This window comes from Heliangelus exortis, chromosome 1 (genome assembly GCF_036169615.1).
Source record: "Heliangelus exortis chromosome 1, bHelExo1.hap1, whole genome shotgun sequence".
Taxonomy (NCBI): Eukaryota; Metazoa; Chordata; class Aves; order Apodiformes; family Trochilidae; genus Heliangelus; species Heliangelus exortis.
Window position 1 is genome coordinate 65,548,209 of NC_092422.1, and position 12,306 is coordinate 65,560,514.

The window sequence follows — 12,306 nt, forward strand, 5'->3', positions numbered from 1 at the left end:
AAGTATGTTTTGTTTTCTTGTTTTTCTTAATTTTATGCTGCTTTGCTGCATAATGCCAGAAACTATATGGGAGGTATGGGCAGAATTTGGCAGGATTTGACCTAGGGGAGGAGAGTTTGTAGAACTGCTTTCATTGCAAACCTTTCTATACAGAATGAGAGGAAAACCCAGTTGTGTTGAATGTTCCAAGCCACATAAATGAAAACTATTACATGACATTTAAGACACTGGCTTTACAAATACTGCATGAAAAGCAGGGGGTCTCGTATTAGTTTTAGTGAGAAATAAAATGATTCAATCCTGAAAGAGCTTTTCACTTTTATTTTTTATTTTAGCTACCCATGAGTGTTGTAATGAGATCTCCTGTGCTAGGTATTTTGAAACAGTTTTTAGAAGAATGTTGTAATTTCAAAAGAAAAAAAAGACTTCCAGAACGGCAGTTTTGCTGCTGAATATCATCTGTTCCATAGTCAGATCATTTTCAGCATCTGACTGGAAGTTTCTGGGTAGCTGTAAGGACTTGTGATGCTGTTCCTCTGTGCTCTTTAAGAAGTAATACTGTTGTAAAGCTATGAACTGCAAAAAAACATGTCACATAAAGCCACTGACAGGTCTGGAGTTGAGTGAGTGACTTACAGACTGAGGTTATAAAGATTTGTGCATGCTTTTAAATCTTGAACTGCAGTGTGAGTGCTGCCAGTGACTGAGATACCTTTTATTGTGCATTCTGTCACTGTTATGGTCTGCAGGTTTTTATCCTGCCGACTACGCCAAACGTTACAGTTCGAAGTCACTTAAAGTTTGTGGATCTGCAAGAACAAAGTCCAACCATCAGGGGTTGGGTGCAAGCATTAAGTTTTGTTTGACAATTAAAAAAAGCAAAGTGATAGAACCCCGTGAAGGTATGGCAAATATGCTGTGAGGCAAAAGAGAGAAAAGGAAAAGATAAAAGGAAGAGAGTGAGAGAGAGAAAGAGATGGGAGAGAAAAGAGTAAGAAAACAAGCAAGAAAGAAAAGAATGAGGGAGTTTGAGAAAATCACCAGCAAAGGTCTCTTGTTCAAGATGATGTTCCAATTCCAGACAGGGTCTGCTGCAGGATGGTGGGTCAGTGAAGGATAATAACAAAATGGGAACCTCAGTGTTGCTTCTATGCCACCAAGTTCCCAGGCAAATGATTCACTGCTCTTTTTTTGGTCCAAGGAGTGGGAACTCATCTTTCCAGCCTTCCTCACCAGGAGGAGAGCTGTCATTAGCATCAGTTAGTCGATTGCCCATTATCAGCATGAGGCTGGAATTGTCCCATTCAATTCAAAGACAGAACAGGAAAGGGGGAAAGGAGACAGAAAGAAAGTCACCAGTCCTGGATCTAAGCACTGAGCCAACCAACTGGGGGGGTTGATGTTGATGAGAGTCCCCAAGCCCACCAAGGCAGCCCCTCATATTTAAGCCTGTTTTGCTTAGTAAGTATGGTTGAGACATCAGATTGAACAACTGGAGCAGACCTCTGCCCACTTTGCTCTCCAGTCCTTATTTCTACCAGACCCTAGGCCATATGCAGACCTTATCTGTCTCCTTCCTCTCCAGCAATCCCTTTGGAAATGCTAATAAGCATTTAGAGAGGAGGCTGTTTGCAAAGGTGACTTGGTGTCTGCTCCCTTCAGAGAAGCCTAAAAGGGTCCTGATGGAGGGGGTTCCTCCGTCCTGTACCTCCCAGTCATGTTGGATCCTAACCTACATAAGAGATTAAACCATTCTTCTTTTGCAGAGTTGAATTGCTCACAGGGTCAAAGAAAGTATGAGGACACAGGCTGAATTTTTCCTTTTATTTTGCTGAAAATAGGTAGTCCAGCATGTTGAGCTGGTAGCAGAGTGTTAAGGTCCACATTCAGCTCCTTCCTAGTAGATCTTGACCAGGCACTTTTGAAATATCTTACAGCTATTTGAAAGGAGAATGTTTGGTTTACTGTTAATGACTTTTCATTTGGTTATTTTTTATTATCTGGAGGCTGTTCAATGCAGCACATGTCTGCATGTTTGCAAGGAAGACACCAATGTGTTTAGGAAACTGCAAAAAGGAAAAGAAGGGGATCAGGTTGCAAGGTAACAGTAACAAAACACATGCCTTCAATAGACAGCTTTAGAGGAAACATTTGCTAGTGTCAGGATAATTTTTAAGATAACATGTAGTTTTACAATTGACTATTTGAGGTAAAGCAGTGAGCATGAATACACTTAGTTCAGAAAACAGAACTGAAATCACCTAACAGGTTTCCAGAACATCTCAAAAATACCAAAAACCAGCTGTGGCAGGACTTGTCAAATCTGGATAGAAATGAATTCAGAAATGACTGGCTGAGTATTTTGGCAAAGAGAAGCTGTTGAAAACAAGACTATATTCTGGAAATGTTAAAAAGCTTTCCAGTTGCCAGGAATTATAATGAAGTTAAGCCATGAAGGAGTATCTTCTGCCTTTAATGACCCCATTCAGGGTTAATTGTGACTGTACTGTCTGATTTTGTGGTATGAAACTGACTAGTGTTGAGTAAGGACAGCTGGACAAAAGCCCACTTTTCATCTTCACATCAGTTTTTCGAGCTAATATTTCCTTCCCTGTTTTTTATAGAAATTGGATGTGTGTTTCAATTTGGCTATCTATTTTGCTGGTGGCAGCTTTTTATGAATACGATACAATGTCAGGCATTTCACACTGAATGTGCTTTGCATATGCTATGCCCTTGAATTTAGGCTCCCATCCTTCCCTTAAAAAGTAGAAGAAAAACTCCGAACAACCCAGCTCTTGTTCTGAAAAGTTCTTTTCAAGAAACTTGAAAGGCTTTTAATTCTGCATGGGCTCCCTCCCCCCCCCCCCCTCTTCTTTTATTACTTCTTTCATATTCATCAATGCCACAGAGCTCCAATAAGTATTTCTAAAAATAAACTCTACAAATTATAGGCCTTGGTTTACCACAGTGTTGCACACTGTCATTAACAAACACTGTTCAAAAGCCACTGGCTCTGCAAGCCATGAGGGAGCTTAAGTCCATAGAACTGTATTGTTCTCTTTCAGTGCTTCCAGTCACCATATATTTTAACTAGTTTTTTAAATAGAATACTTGTTGCTGGGGTTTTGTCAGGAAGGAATTAATGTCCTGTCTATCATTCCAATCATTTTCCAAAGAATATATGACTTAGAGGTTGCATAATCCTCAGGACGTGCTCTTATTATGACATGAGTAAAGTTTTGACATCCTGTGCCTGCTGAGATTTAGTGTTTGGCTTCACACCCAGAGTAATACAGCAAAGGTGTTTCTTCCCTTACCCCTCACTATGAAATCCAAGATGTGGTGATGCATAGATGGCAGAGATCCAAAATGTGTAGTTCTGTGTGCCCTCACGTTCCCCACCCTGTGTAATTCATATGCAGATTCTATGTAGGCTACTTTTCAAGGCTTTTCTATAAAGTTAGCTGACTTAACTGATTTTGCTTATCTAAGTAAAGGTCTGGGTATACTTGCAAAGGTGGTGGCAGTTACTTCCAGCTAAAAATGACTTTGCCCTTCAGATTTGGGTTAAAATCAACTGGTCCTCTTCAGCAGGTGACCTGGTGAACTAATCAAGTGCTGGGACTATGGAAGAGTTTCAGAGTAGCCAAAGGCACCATCCATAGGAGCCCTCAGAATTCAAGAATGTTCCCAAGATTTAAACATTTGTGTCCATACCTCATTTTATAGATAGTTCATACAGACCCTAAGATCTTGATGCTTTCAAATCCCATCTACTCTCACCTGCCAAGGACTATCAGGGCCTTTTTAAGAGGGACCTGAAGGCAGATGGTTGAACACCATTGACATGCATCATACAAACCAGCAAAATTGGGTGTGAAATGAAAACTCCTGCACTGAAGTCTATTATTTTCTACCCAGAAGTAGTCTTGTGCCTTTTGTGCCTAACCTCTCTCTCAGTATGCAATTTGTACGTTGTCTTTTAAAACTGAAATGCTGTTTTCCTCTGTGGCAAATTTTAATTTTCTGAACTGCAGTCATTCTCCTGGAGATGTCCATGACCTGAAGAAAACACAGAAAGGAAATTATAGCATTTAATATTATCTGAATGGTGAAGAAATTAATTAAAGATATGGGACTTAAATACCTATATTGAAAAATACCTATATTGAAAAAGTAGATCCCCCAGATGCTATTCAGTCGCTGAAAATTCCATGTACCACTGTAGGAGAATGAGGGGATGTGTGCATGCTTTTGTTGGTTGGTTAGTTGGTTTGGGTTGTTTGTGGTTTTTTTTTTTTGGCTGGTTGGTTGGTTGTTGGTGTTTGTTTGTTTCTAATAACCATCAGTTTTATCAAAAACATATTGCCTTCCAAGTTTTCAGAGCCAGTCACACTTCAAAGTTGATTGTCTTAAACACTGAGCTGGAGCACTGTCCTTCCCTGGGAGAGTGCAATGCACATGTAGTGCATACAGGACCGAGTAGCCAGCATCAATTACTGACATACCTCATTGTCCTTTCTGGCACTTGATTGTACTCCTGAAAATGGGTTTAAGCTGTCCAAGCAAGAGGAGGGAATTAAGCAATTAAGCTCAAGTCTCTTGTATAAAGCCATAACTTTAACCATTGACCCAAAGGATACATTTTATAGGTGATTTCCATTTCCTTTTCTACCATATTTGCAAAGAAAGCCCATGACCCTTATATCTTCCCTGACTACTCTTTTGTCCGTATGTTTTCTAAATTAAGGGCTTTTTAAATGTTTACTTGCAGGAAGAACTTCAGAGCTGTGAGTCCTGAATAAATGCATATGTGTTATTTTAGTGGTGTGAAATACATTTTTTTTAGTAAGTGCAGGATTTAAAAACTAGTCCTTTTTCTAACCTCTACAGGGAATGCTCAGTCAGCTGATAAGACTCTTCCTGTATTATAGCAAACGTGAATGTGTAACACAAGTCAGTTCAGTCCACTATCTGACTAGGTTGCTTCAGCATGCTTTATTCTGGTGCCAAAGCCCCTTTGTAAATGTAGACCATGTTCTCAATTGTACAGAGACAATAAATATAAGAAAATAAAATGTAAATAGGGATTGATCTGAAGCAGCAAACTAAAAGTTAGCCTTTTTCAAGATTATTGTTGACTGATAACATTATTATTTGAAATGTAACTTATTTATTGAATTCTTAAGATTCGTATTGAATTCTTAAGATGAGTGGGTGATGAAATGCTATAATATACCAAACACTAGACAAACCATTTTCCTTGAGAGATTTTCAAATAGCCTTACTCTAAAAGGACATTGTGAAATATGCCTTTGTACTTTTCAATGTGTTTTTTTATAATCCCTAAACTATATTTCTTTAGGACAAACACTATAGAGAAGTATTCACTGATATTGCTTATAGAAAAGTATAAGTACTTTTGGTTGTAATTCAGAAAAAATTGCTTGACTTTCTTTGGAGTGTGCACGTTAGTAGTCAAGTGGGTGTACTTAGCTGTGTGATACTTACCCAGGTTGCAGAATTTGACATGAAGACATTGTACTTACTTAATTTTATTTTTTATTAATGCTATGCTTTGATGGTAGTGTTTTTCCTTGTTTGTATAGAAGTAGTTCAATAACTACTTGTGCATAAAATTCACTACTTATAGATACTTAGTAGCCCCACAGTGTTGTACCGAAATAATAAAATTGTTACAGATAGAGCAATTGTAGTCTCTGAAAGCAATGATTATCTGATTCAATTAGCTATGGTTCAGTTGGTGAACATCTAAAGCAAACAGGTGCTTTCTAATCCTGTTATTTGAACACCAAAATGTTTAAGTTATGGTATATATAGTACACATATTATATATACTATACATAGTATTAAGTTACATGTATTATAATTCAGGATGCAGTTTTGTTTGAATTAGCATCTTTAAACATGTTTTAATTCCAGTCAATCAATAAACTGAAAAATTTCTTCTCTTTAATGTGAATGATTCTTGGCAAATTGGAGGCAAATCGACAGTTTGAGACAATTACCAAACTTGAAAGGCTGCATTGCAATAAAATAGACACCTTGAGCACATTTCTGATTAGCCTGAAAAGATACCTGAATGTTGATGGCTGGTTTTGCATTAAGTTGAGAATACAAAGTGATTTGATCCAGCTAATATATTGTTACTTGGCCTTAAAAAATAAAATTTAAAATAAGATCTATGAAGAGAATTGATACCCATTTCCATCAATCACTGCAACAAGTTCAAAATGGTAGTTGAAAAAATTATCAGTTATGAAGATTCAAATACATATTTGAGTGTTTTAGAGTAGAAAATGCAATTAACTGAGCTTAAAAATAATTCTTAAGATACTTTCCAAATATCAGGGAATCACCAAATTCAAAACTAATTCTTTAAAATCTATCTGAATTATAAGTAGATACTTTCTTTTTCACTTCTAAGTGTTAATTATATATGTAAAGAAACACAAAGAATTGCCTAAAACCTAGCTTTTTTTTTTTTTTTTTTTTTTTTTTTTTTTTTTTTTTTTTTTTTATCATAATGTTTCCCTTTTTGATTTTTGCATGAAATTAATGAATACTTAAGGTTTTCCTTGGGTGAAAGAAAAGACTCTTAACAACTCATAGAGTGTTATTCTACTCTCCCATGTGTGGGGCTTTAGCAGTATACAGCTGGAGCTGCACCACTGGTGCACAGACCAGATAAATTGTGTAAGCACAGAAGAGGAAGAAAACTCAAGTTCTTGTGGTTTAGCTGGATGTGAAGACATAAAGCACTTTGTTTTCAACATCCACTTGAGGACAGATGTAGAGTCCCCATTAGTGGCTCATGGAGCAATGGACAGCTTGTGCTAACAAGGCACAGTAGCTGTGTTGGTAGTAGACACCCCCACCATCCCTTATCAGCCTTGTTATCACTGGAGTTATGAGAGCAGCTGAACACATCTCATGTTCCTCCCCTCCAGGGGTTCTAGACTTAAAAATAAAAAAAAATAAAAAATTCAGCATAAAGCCTCTGTCAGACTCCACACCTCAGTCCTGGTCTTTCTGAGAGTTAGAAAGGCAATCATTTCACTCCAGCACAGAAGGAAGCCTTTCAGCAGGGAGCTCAGAAGCATGGAGAAATTGTTTTCTGGCTGCTTTGCCATTCCTAGTCATGCCAAGCACAACATCTAAAGGAGCATGGAAATCAGCAGGGTTTCCTGTCAAGGTTAGATACCAACTAGCAGAAACTACAAATTAGCAGGTTTCAGGAGACAGGGCCTTAGCTCTGGAATTAACTATGAAGTTTCTTTTCTTTACATAATCTTTACCTTTTTTTTTTTTCTTTTTTTTTTTTTTTTTCAGTTATCATTACGGAGGTGCAGATTAATGTTTGCTATATTTCTACACTGTGAAGTTTGAAAAAGAAGTGATGCTTGGGATACTGACTACTCTTATTGTGATTTCTACTGTCTATTGTAACCTGTAATACCACTAGAGAAGCAATAATATTTTTCTTTATTTTGTTTTGTTAGATTATCAGTTCTGTTGACCTTAACCTGTTCAAATCTTTCTTGTGGTCCCCTCCATTCTGTTTCCTGTTTCACACAGACAAAGAATCTCACAGAATTGTCATGGTTGGAAAAGACCTTGAAGATCACCCTGTCTAATCATCAACACCCTTTCCCAAAATAATAATAATAAAAATATAATTAAAAAAAATTAAATGTACCCACTGGAGCATGTCCTGAAGTGCATCATCTAAATAGTTTTTAAAAACCTCCAGGAATGGTGACTCTACCACCTCCCTGGGCAGCCTGTTCCAGCACCTGACTACTCTCTCACTAAAGAAATTCTTCCTACTATCCAGACTAAAGTTCCCCTGGTACAACTTCAGGCCATTTCCTCTAGTCCTGTCATTACTTACTTGAGAGAAGAGGCCAATACCCACCTCCTACAGCCTCCTTTTAGGTAGCTCTAGAGAGCTATGAGGACTCCTCTTAGCCTCCTCTTTTCCAAACCAGACAATCCCAATTCCCTCAGACTCTCCTATTTTTCCCATTGATAAAGAAATTAACTGACATTTTCAAGTTGCATGATTCCCTCTCTCTTATATGCCTGGTATGCACTTAGGATATGCATTTAGCATAAAACCAGAGATCTGACACATTCCTCATAAAAGTTATTGGATATCAAATGGGGCATGCTAGACCTGGTGATAATTTGAAAGCTTTTTTAGTCTTGCCCATGCATTACCTACTCATCTTAAGTATACACTTACAAATGGAGATAAAAAAGCACACCCAAAAGCTTCAGTGTTTACATGTATAATTGTGTTATCACTACTGAGTCAAAATTGTTAATGAGTATGTTTCTAGAAAAGGTATATTTTCTATTTTGTCTGGTATACGGTGCAGTCACAATCATAGAAATATGGTAGATCTTAATTTTCAATATGATTATAAGTCTTAGTTTTCATAATAATACAAGAAGCAGGACAGCTTGTCTCAATAATCTGAAGAGGTGGGAATGGGTCACTGATCCATGTGTTCATTTGTAGCTTCCCCAGTGTGCCTGTGAAGGACCATTTCACTGTGCACCACTCTGAAATAAACTCAGTTATTTTTCTGCCTCTCTCTTGCTGTAATGCATCTCTGTTTGGATAGAAGGTGGCTCAGGACTTTATAGGCAAATAGAGTAGCTAGCAAGGCTATCTAAATACCTTTGAAAACAATGGAACTTTTTTGCAAGGACTTAGGGTATGTCCTAAAAGTATAACTGGTATCTTTATAAGTACAAATACATGTTTTACTGTATTTGAATTATATGCATGTTTGCCCAGTTATTTCTATAGTGATGTGAATTTCTGAAAATGTTGACAGGTTACTGTCTTGATCAGTTATGTTCATTTTCTGGATTGCCACGTTTTGCCGGAAAAGTGTTTCTGAGAGCCAGTACATACCTAGAAAAAATAATCATGATGAATAGAAATAAAAACTCTTGATAGTCTTGATACAGTATTTCCCACTGCTGATGTACCAGAGAATGTAAAAATGTAAGTAGTTTTAAAAGTTCATACATTTAGTTTTCTAGAACTGTGATGTCTTTAAAAGAATAGTTTATTTCAGTCCATTTTTAGCAAAGGCTGCTTACTGTAGTTACAGAAATAAAATTGTCAGTGACACCGTGTTAGTTCTCTCAAAGAGAACAATGCTGCACTGATAATTCTCTCCTCTTTTTTTTATTCTTTTTTCCCCCCTCCAATTAATGTAAGTCTGCCCTTTAAAATTTCCCTTTCTGAAAGAAGTAATTGTACAAGGTGAATATTTACAATGGAAAGCATCGTTATGCATTTTATTGCTCACCTGACAAAATTTTCCAGCATTCATATCTTAGATTTATACTTCATTTTAAAATAATCTCGATACCATTGGTGACACCTCTACTGTCTTTTAGATGTTACTTTGTACTGTAGGGTGGCAGAAAAAGCCATTTTTTCAGTGAAAGGCAAGGCAAGGGTTTAGCTCATTTCCCTTTCTTTCTCTGCAGTTACTTCAAGCTTTTAGATCACAATTGCTAGAATCACACCAGGGGAGGGATGGATCTTCACAGTCCTTATCCCCAGGTTATCTATAACAAGAGACACTGGCACAGTGATTAAATTATTCTTGGTTTTGCAGACTTCTGGAGGTGTTCTGTTTTTTTTCTCATCTGATGTCTATTCAGGACATGGCCACAGGTTACATGTGGAGTCATCCCTAAGCCACCCAAGTGTATCAAAGACCATATAGCTCTGTCCCAACACCTTAGATCTGTGTACATCTGGAGAACTTTTAAAATATTGGAAAGTAAGGTTTTTATAGTATTTTTCCCTGCTTATATCTCTGTTGTGTTGATTTGCCAATCTCATGGTATAGTGGAAATGGCACTGATGAGGAACTTTTAAACTAGAAACTCATGGTGATGGAAGTCTGCCAAGAAGCAAATTGTCAAGTATTTTCTGGTATAATATTTCAGATCCTAGATAAGTATAGAAGTAGTTTTTGGCAAGCAGTGTTTCTTTAGTATTATATTTATATGGTAGCACATCTACTTATGGTTATCTGGATCAAAGAAGAAAATAAGAAATGTAGTAGCATGTCACTTAAAAGAGGAGGCTGTTGATGTGCTGTGGTATGACAGCTCTCAGAATAGATTTACTTGCTTCATAGCTATTCAGATCTTCAGAATTTATCAGGTATTATAAAGTATTGATGTTAGTACAAAGATCCCAATCCCAGAAATGCTCTCTGTACACCATCAAAGCTTAATATTTGACTATCTTCATGTAAATCCTGTTAATTACTTATGGCAGTGACATTAACCAAAGATATGTATTAGTGGAATCAGGTTAAAGTCTGAATTGACAGAAGAAAAAGCTGCTGATAAAATGTTTTGACCAAGTAGAGACCAGAGAGAAGTTCATCTGAGAGGCAGATACTGTCATTAACATGCCAGTCTGGAAAGAGCTCTCAAGAGCTAAGCAAATGCTGCATGCTTGAGAATAAAGAAGACTCATTGTGGCTACTGCTTCTAGCAGCAGTTTCAGTTTGGAGATGAATGGTGGACAAAAAACATTCCTCCACTAAAGAAGACTTAGGTCACTGGGGAACCCTTTCCAAGGCTGGGACCTTGTGCATAGCGAGGAAAGGTGTTCTTCATAAAGAAATGAGGATTACTTTTGCTATTGTAGATATTTCCCATGACTGCAGTCTAAACTTTCCTGCACCAACTAGGTTTTGCAGAAGATGTATTGGTCTGCATATGCATATATAAACATCATAGGTGACCTTCTTCCTATCTTTCTTCCCCTGTACTCAGCGCTGGTGAGGCCACACCTCGAGTCCTGTGTCCAGTTCTGGGCCCCTCAGTTCAGGAAGGAGATTGAGGTGCTGGAGCAGGTCCAGAGAAGAGCAAGGAGGCTGTGAAGGGATCCAGCACAAGTCCTGTGAGGAAGGGCTGAGGGAGCTGGGGCTGTTCAGCCTGGAGAAGAGGAGGCTCAGGGGAGACCTCATCACTCTCTACAACTCCCTGAAAGGAGGCTGGAGCCAGGGGGGGTCGGTCTCTTCTCCCAGGCAGCTCCCAGTAAGACAAGAGGACATGGACTTAAGCTCTGCCAGGGGAAGTTTAGGTTGGATATTAGAAAGAATTTCTTTACCGAGAGGGTGATCAGGCATTGGAATGGGCTGCCCAGGGAAGTGGTGGATTCTCTGTCCCTGGAGGTTTTTAAGATGAGACTGAATGTGGCACTCAGTGCCATGGTCTGGGAACCACAGTGGTAGTGGATCAAGGGCATGATGGACTTGATGATCTCAGAGGTCCCTTCCAACGTGGATGATTCTGTGATTCTCAGATTTTTCCTTTTTTCCCTCCTTGTATAGATGTGGTTCTCTCAAGATCTGCAAAGGGCTTTGGAAATAGTAAAGGCAATTACTGTTTCTGCTATGAGATGATTTAGTAATTTTTTCCACTATAGATTTGTTCAGATGCTGAACAAATTACGCTGGCATTTACTTTATGGAATCCAAATACTTCATAGTCTGTAGTAGACATTACTTCATTCAATGTTCTGTAATAAATATCTTTAGTATCTCTTAAAAATTAATTACACAAGCAAGTGAACCTGAACTATTTCAGTCTCTATTACAAAGAAATAACAGGTATCTTCTGCTTAATTTAGAAGAGATAAATTTTTAAACAAATTTGCACCTTTTTTGGCTCTTTTCTTATTGATTGTGAAATCAATACTCAGTTTTCAGCCAGTTCAGCTAAGATTCAATTAATAAAGATAATTACATTAGTTATATTTAAAATTTTCAAAGTGGCAGCAAAAGCCAAAGGCTTCCTTGTGGTGCAGCAGAACTCTGTTGCCCTTGTGTTTTTGCTGGAACAACAAAAAGTTTTCTTAAGAAGTTTTCTTTCTTGTTAAGAAAACAAAAGTTTTCTTAAAGTCGTGCAGTATTTAGATACTTAAGGGGTCTTTCTTTCCCCTGTTGTTCAATTTTTCAACTTGTAGCCTGCAAAGCTGTTGCTTTAATATTTTAGGCAAACAACACCAACAAAAGTGGTATGTGTCTCAAGGAGGTCTGTTCAGCCTTGGGTTTTTTAAGATTCAAGCATCTTAAATAATTCAGAACTGTGGAGCTTTTGTGTAGATTTGTGTGAGTCTGCTGCTACTGTTCAGACTGAAGTGTTCAGAGACCTTGTAATTTACTTTTAAATAATTCCTTAATGCATCAGAGGACTCTTTTTTCCCTCTGTAAACACCAGTTACGT

The 12,306-nt window shown here is 37.7% G+C and overlaps 1 protein-coding gene and 1 long non-coding RNA gene across 2 annotated transcripts in view; one reads left to right on the top strand and one right to left on the bottom strand.

Annotated features, from left to right (window-relative positions):
* The window catches only part of LOC139797420 (uncharacterized), a 506,940-nt gene extending 500,377 nt beyond the window's left edge, over positions 1-6,563 (bottom strand). Inside the window, exon 1 of the long non-coding RNA XR_011726464.1 lies at positions 6,495-6,563. This is a non-coding gene — a long non-coding RNA (uncharacterized lncRNA). The remainder of the gene's footprint in view (positions 1-6,494) is intronic.
* Positions 1-12,306, top strand: part of GABRG3 (gamma-aminobutyric acid type A receptor subunit gamma3) — a 307,408-nt gene that overhangs the window by 89,638 nt on the left and 205,464 nt on the right. The gene's annotated exons all lie outside the window — the stretch shown is intronic.